The sequence below is a fragment of the Rhinatrema bivittatum genome, chromosome 13 (assembly GCF_901001135.1).
Source record: "Rhinatrema bivittatum chromosome 13, aRhiBiv1.1, whole genome shotgun sequence".
Lineage (NCBI taxonomy): Eukaryota > Metazoa > Chordata > Amphibia > Gymnophiona > Rhinatrematidae > Rhinatrema > Rhinatrema bivittatum.
This window is the reverse complement of record NC_042627.1, coordinates 44465104-44471495: the sequence shown is the minus strand read 5'-3', so window position 1 is coordinate 44471495 and position 6392 is coordinate 44465104. Positions and strand designations below refer to the sequence as shown.

The window sequence follows — 6392 nt, the reverse complement described above, 5'->3', positions numbered from 1 at the left end:
TCTGCGAGGTGGCTGCCAACAGTCACCATTTTTGCAACATATGTGACATGTGGGTGGGTACCCCCATGTAGCAGCTCAGTGCAGACAGCACTGATGACAATGTTTACAACTGACATGTTATGACAGGGGTATGTACGGGCTGCATGAAATGGTGGCTGTGGGTCCCAACAGGGGACAGCTATATCAAGAAGAGTCTGACAGCCTGTGTGTGTGCTCGTGCCATGAGCATGCATGGCCAGGTGGCTTTTACCGTGCTTGTCAGGCACACTGTGCTCATCACTAACTGCATCACATTATGTGTGCCATATCAAGCATGACACAGGTGTGTGGTACCCCTTGGACAGCAGGTGTGCTGTGGACACCAACCCTGAGCTCTGCTGCTATTCCATCAGTAGTTATACTGTGACTAAGCAGTTCATAATGTTGATGGGGACATGATGGCCAGGGCGTTCCATACTGTACTAGTATTCACAGCCCATATACATGTACATTACACAATGTGCACATGAGCACCTCAGGATTGACTTTCCTTACACAAGACACACGGTGGCTGCACCCTTTGCTGCCTACACTGCCCTGTTGTGGCAGCAATGCGCGGCTGCCCATTGAACCCCCATCACTGGTTTCACAGCCAGAGATGTGATGTGAGCAGCCATAGGTTTCAAGTGGTACTGCATGGATATGTAGGCCAGAACACATGTACATGCATAGTCAGTGACAGGGAGCCCAGTGGAGGGTGTGTGTAAAACTGAACCACCGACCCCTGGGAGCTGCCACTGTGACAGATCCTACATGTCTGTACGACATGCCTTTATGGAGGCAGATACACAGTATTGGTGGGCCCATGACAGCACAGTGGCCTACATACTGCCATAGCTGTGTGGGGGGCGAACTGTACATGCGTCTCCTTTCCGTCACTGCGATACCTTGTAGCAGCATACATCCCCCACAACCATGTGCCTGCAACCAGATAGCTGCCTGTCCTTTCAGACAGCTGCAATGACCCCAGAGGTGTGTTGATGTGGTATGCTACAGTGATAAGGGACCTTCAGATCAGTGTGGTCAGCGCCAGATGTGCTGTCGTCTCACACACCCATTCATGAGGCATCAGGGGGTTGTAGGGATCCTATGTGTTCCCTGCTGTGTATTGAGGCTCTGCTGCCTAGGCCCTCACTAATACCACTTGTTTACTGAAGGGTTGTTAGAGTTGCCACAAGATGCATATGACTAGAATATTGAGGATTGGGACAGAGGGTTAGAGTGACGTAGGTAGGGTTCATTACTCCTAATGGCCATCAATGACGCACCGATAAGCATGTTACCGTGATGGCATTATGCACTGACAGAGGTGTGGGCCATTACAGGTACAATTATTGAATGGTGTTAGCAATTCAGGGGAGGAGTGTGAGTGTGTTGTGTCTCATGGGGACAAGTGTGTACAGTACTGTCATCTTGCTGGGATGTCAGTATGTAGCAAGTGCTTAGTCCAATGGCACCAAATAAGTAACACACATACAGCACCTCCGCAGAGCCGGGAGCCAGTCCTTAGCCACCCTATTATGGGCTATACACTCTGAGGTACGGCACCACCCCCAAACAGTTGTTGGGTGGACAGACGAAGCAGGTGAGGCATGTAGCAGACTGAAAAGGGGGTCTGCACATGACACTATATCCTACGCCATCAGTGGGCAAACTGCCCTACTGGGCCATGGTTCTGTCCCATGCCAACCTTAAAAGTGTGTCTGTATAAGGTGTTGGCGAACCTGGCTGCCACTGACTGTGTTTTCATGCCGTCGGGCACATGCACATGGGGGATCAGGTCTGAGGTCGGGATCTATAGCCACAGGAATTCCATGCCGAAGAGCCACATTATGGCACACATAGCAAAGCAGGATTATCCTAGCAACCTTGCGTGGGGCATACAGTAATGCTCCCCCACTCTTGTCCAAACATCAGAAGCGGCTCTTCAAAAGGCCGAAGGTACGTTCAATGACTGAGCGTGTAGCACTTAAAGCCGCATTATAGGCCAGCTGTCGCGCTGTGGCAGGCTGGAGGATTGGGGTCATAAGCCAGGGCCTGCATCCATAGGCTGCGTCTCCTGTAGCAATGAGATAGGCAAACCATTACAAATTATGATGTTTGTGTCACATGGGTGTATGTGCTCAATACATGCAGTAGAACCAGATGGCACGAGGCAGCCCATTCCAGTTGGCCCACACCCTATGTGTGTGGCTGCCGGATTGCTTGGCCACAAAGCTGGTGTGTGTCTATTAGGCGGTATAGCACGAGAAGGGCCCCTAGACAGTGAGGTATATATCAGCAGTGTGTATGCGGGCGGTGCGTTACATCACTGTCCTTACAGATCACATCCCTCTGTTCAGATCATATGCACCATGCACTGCAGTCATTCTGTACAGACATATCTGCTCATCTGCACCTTTTATGTAGGTATGCATACCCAATAACATACATGGTGTACACAGGCTGCCCCTCACTGTGGCACAAATGTCAGGAAGTGAGCATGCGCAGTCTCAGGAACATAAGGACCTCACAAACACCTGTGGATGTGAGCTGCCCTTACATGACAGGTCTAAACTCACCTGGGACACTGCCAGTAGCCATGGCTAGGCCAAATATGTGTAGGCTGTCCACTAGTGCAGTGAGGTGGACAAGCCATGGCACATACAGGCCATACAGGGGCTTCTGTGTACCTCCTGCTTGGCAGCCAATAGCAAGTGGTTGGGTGCATGAGCCATTCCACCACTTAAGGTCACACAATGAGTCACTCAGGTCTGTTGTGATGGGGACATATGGCTCCGTCCCGACAGGCATCTACATCACATTTGTGTGGCATTACAGAGATGCACATTCCCAATATGTTAGATGTATGTTAATGTCTATCTTACCTACAAGCCAACCATCGCCATACAGGCCACCTTCAAATTTGCGGAACAGAGCTGATTGCCTGAGTATGAAGGAATCGTGCGCTGATCCTGGAAAGCTGGACATCACCGAGAGGATCCGCATTCCAGCATCACACACCACTTGCACGTTGAGGGAGTGGAACTGCTTCCTGTTGCGGTAGGCTGCCTCCGTCTCACGGGGTGGAACGATAGCCACATGAGTGCAGTCAATAGCTCCGATTACATAGCGTGGGACCTGCTATGTAGCGAGGCATGCGGTCCATAACAGCTTCAATGACCTGGTGCAGACACCGGGAAACGGTGCTCTGTGACATCCCACCCACAACAGCTACCGTGGATTGGAAGGAGCCACTTGCTGTGAAGTGCAGGGCGGCCAAGAGTTTGGTCAGGCCGGGGACGGCACAGCTCTTTCGGGTTCGAGACTCAAGGGCACCTCGTATGTCTTCATATATTTCCAGGATGGCACGAGTGCTGAGGCGATATCTGGTGATCACAACATCCTCTGACATACCCAGCAATGAGGTTCGTGGAAGATAGATCCGCTGCCTGTACCCGTGGCGAGGTCGACTGACATCCCAGCGTCAGGCCTGCTCAGCCATGGAGTGCACCTGCCCCATACACTGTGAATGTGTAGATGGTATGGTGAAGATAGACCTACTAAGAACAGGCCTTTTTATTGGCCAGCTGTACCTTTGTAGGTCTGTGGGGATTGGTTTTCCACATTTTTCGTTCACTGCGATACTATCGCGGTGTGTGCTATGCGCTGCGAAACAGTGTATCGCATTTGAAAGAGGTGTAGTTATTGGCCGCGTTAGGAGCCGCGCTAACACCGCTGCCCTTTCGCGGTACGCGATAGCTACTCCCTACTTTACATTTACCCCGCCCCAACTCCACCCCCTGAATACTTAATTGAAAATTTGCATTCGCGAGCCGCGATAACTGCTTTTATCGCGGTTTGCGAATTTATCACACGCGCTAAGGCCGTATCGCGCGCGGTAACTCCTTGGAAAATGACCCCCATTATTTACTTATTTATTTATTGAAAGGCTTTTATATACTGATGTTCATGTAATAGTACATATTGCGTCGGTTTACAGAGAACTAAAGTTCAAAATTACAAAGAACATAAGAGTTAAAAATAACATGGAGTACATAATATTGATTGAAGAAAAAACCAATATTATGTACATTACAGATCAGGAAAAATTGATTTATTTTCTGATTTGTAGCTTGCACAATCTAACAATGTACTTGGTGGGTAACAGTTCACATACATAATAAATACATAAAACATAATAGAAATTAAAACTTACAAAATTATAATCACAAAATAAGTATAACTAAAAAAAATTAACATTAATAAATCAGCAAATGCCTGCTTTAAAAAAAAGTTTTACTTGTTTTCTGAATATGGTATAGGATTGAATATTGTGAATCTTATCTGGTAAACTGTTTCATAATATTGGACCTGCTGCATAAAACAGTCTGTCTCTAATGTCGGCAAGGTGTGCCTGCGTGACTGATGGGATATCCAATAAATTATGACGGTTGACTGCAAGCTACACTTGGTTTGTAAATTTTGAGCAGTGAACTACAAATAAACACGTGTCCCTACTTAATGCACAATGAATCAGTGTCGCGTGGAGAGACAGAGGAGGGATCACCACAGGCAGAAATGTATAGCATTCTTTATATCATTGGGCTTGTTATTGGAATGCTGGAATGTATATTTTGATTGCCCTATGTAGAATATCTTACCAAGCAAGCAAAGTAAATTAATCAATAAGCTTTCATACTGTGATGCAACTCCATCATTGCTCTCTGCTTCAATGGCAAGAGGTGACAGGGAATTGGACTCAAACAGCAACAAACAAGGCCCCTGGCTTGATGGTCTAGGAAGCTAATAAGTATGGGGGTGAATTGTATGGCATGGCAGATACTATATAAGCTTGATGGGCAGACTGAATGGGCCATTTGGTCCTTTTCTTCCATCATATCTATGTTTCTATGTTTACATACTAGAAATTCTGGATAATGGGAGTTTCTGCTAAATTAATTTTGATTAATGAGAATTTTTCCAGATCATGATCAGATTATGCTAAGCAATTTTCAGATAATAGAAGTTTTCTGGCTCTTGAGGCCCAAGCTGGCCATATCTCATTTAAAAGCAGAAGGCCTTCAAGTGAATGCAAATCTCCCACTGTCTTCTCTATGAGGTGCTGAATAGCAGCAGGTTTCCCTGGCATCCTTTGAAGAATTCTTTTGAACTGATAGAATCCCAAAGAGCAAATAAAGGTAGTTTTCTCCTCATTTTCTGGTTTTGTTGGAATCTGAGAATAGCTTTTACAGAGATCCAAAACTGAAAATCACTTATTGCCTAACAAGAAAGTTAACGCTTTACCTACCTGGGGTACAGTGAATTAATCTGGAATGATTTTCTTATTTGGATGTGACAATCTACATACAATTGCCCAATTTCTTTCTCAACACTTCTATAGATAAAGCACAGTGGCTGCAACTTTCAGTGATGATTCTAGCCTCCATTGACTTCTGGATGTATTCCTTACATCTTTGATATCAGTAGAAGCCATAAGTTCCACCACACCCCTGGAATGCCTCGTTCCTATCTTCAAAGAAGTATGTGCATAGTTTAGTTTAATTCATTCTTTATTATCTGTAAATCCAAATAAAAAACATTAATGCCGCTTACAATAAATAAAGCAGAGCTACAGGTGTTCTCCAAGTATTTATTTATTTGTTCAGTTTTATATACCGTCATTCGGTGCAGCCATCATAACGGTTTACAAAAATCAAACAGAGAATAAACCATTAAAAACATTGATGCATAAATTAATAGTAGGAAAGAAGAAGGGATCGGGGAGAGGTTGATGGAGAAAAAGGGAGCATAAGGAAAAGAAGGGAAAAGGATTATGGTAACAGTATTGGTATTTAAACATCTTCGAGATGGTCTTCTAGTATTGTTAATTATAAGTTCATATTGCTATTATAATGGTCATTGCCAGATGAAATTTCATTATTTCTTTTGCATGAGTATGGTTGGTAGTCTTGATTAAAATTAGATTGTTGAAATAAATAATCGTTAATGTAGACTTTATGAAAAAGAAAAGTCTTTAGATCCTTCTTGAAAGTTTTTATGTTAGTCCAAGAGGCGTGGTCATTGTTAAAAAATACCATTCTAGAAGCACAGTCTAGATGTATTCCACACATTAAGAAAGGTGGGAAAGAAGGGCAAAACGATTACTGGCATGGTTAAAAGGGGAGGTGAAAAGCTATTTTAGCCAAAAGATCTTCATTCAAAAATTGGAAGAAGGAACCAACAGAAGAAAATAAATAAAGCATAAACGTTGGCAAATTAAATGTAACACATTGATAAGACAGGCTAAGAGAGAATTTGAAAAGAAGTTGGCTGTAAAGGCAAAAACTCACAGTAAAACTTTTTTAAATATA

General features: G+C 44.6%; 1 protein-coding gene across 1 annotated transcript in view; it reads left to right on the top strand.

Moving 5' to 3' along the window:
• Window positions 1-5429: 5429 nt before the first annotated feature.
• Window positions 5430-6392, top strand: part of LIPC (lipase C, hepatic type) — a 115655-nt gene continuing 114692 nt past the window's right edge. Inside the window, exon 1 of the mRNA XM_029575309.1 lies at window positions 5430-5561. The gene's annotated coding sequence lies outside the window, so the exon portion shown is untranslated. The remainder of the gene's footprint in view (window positions 5562-6392) is intronic.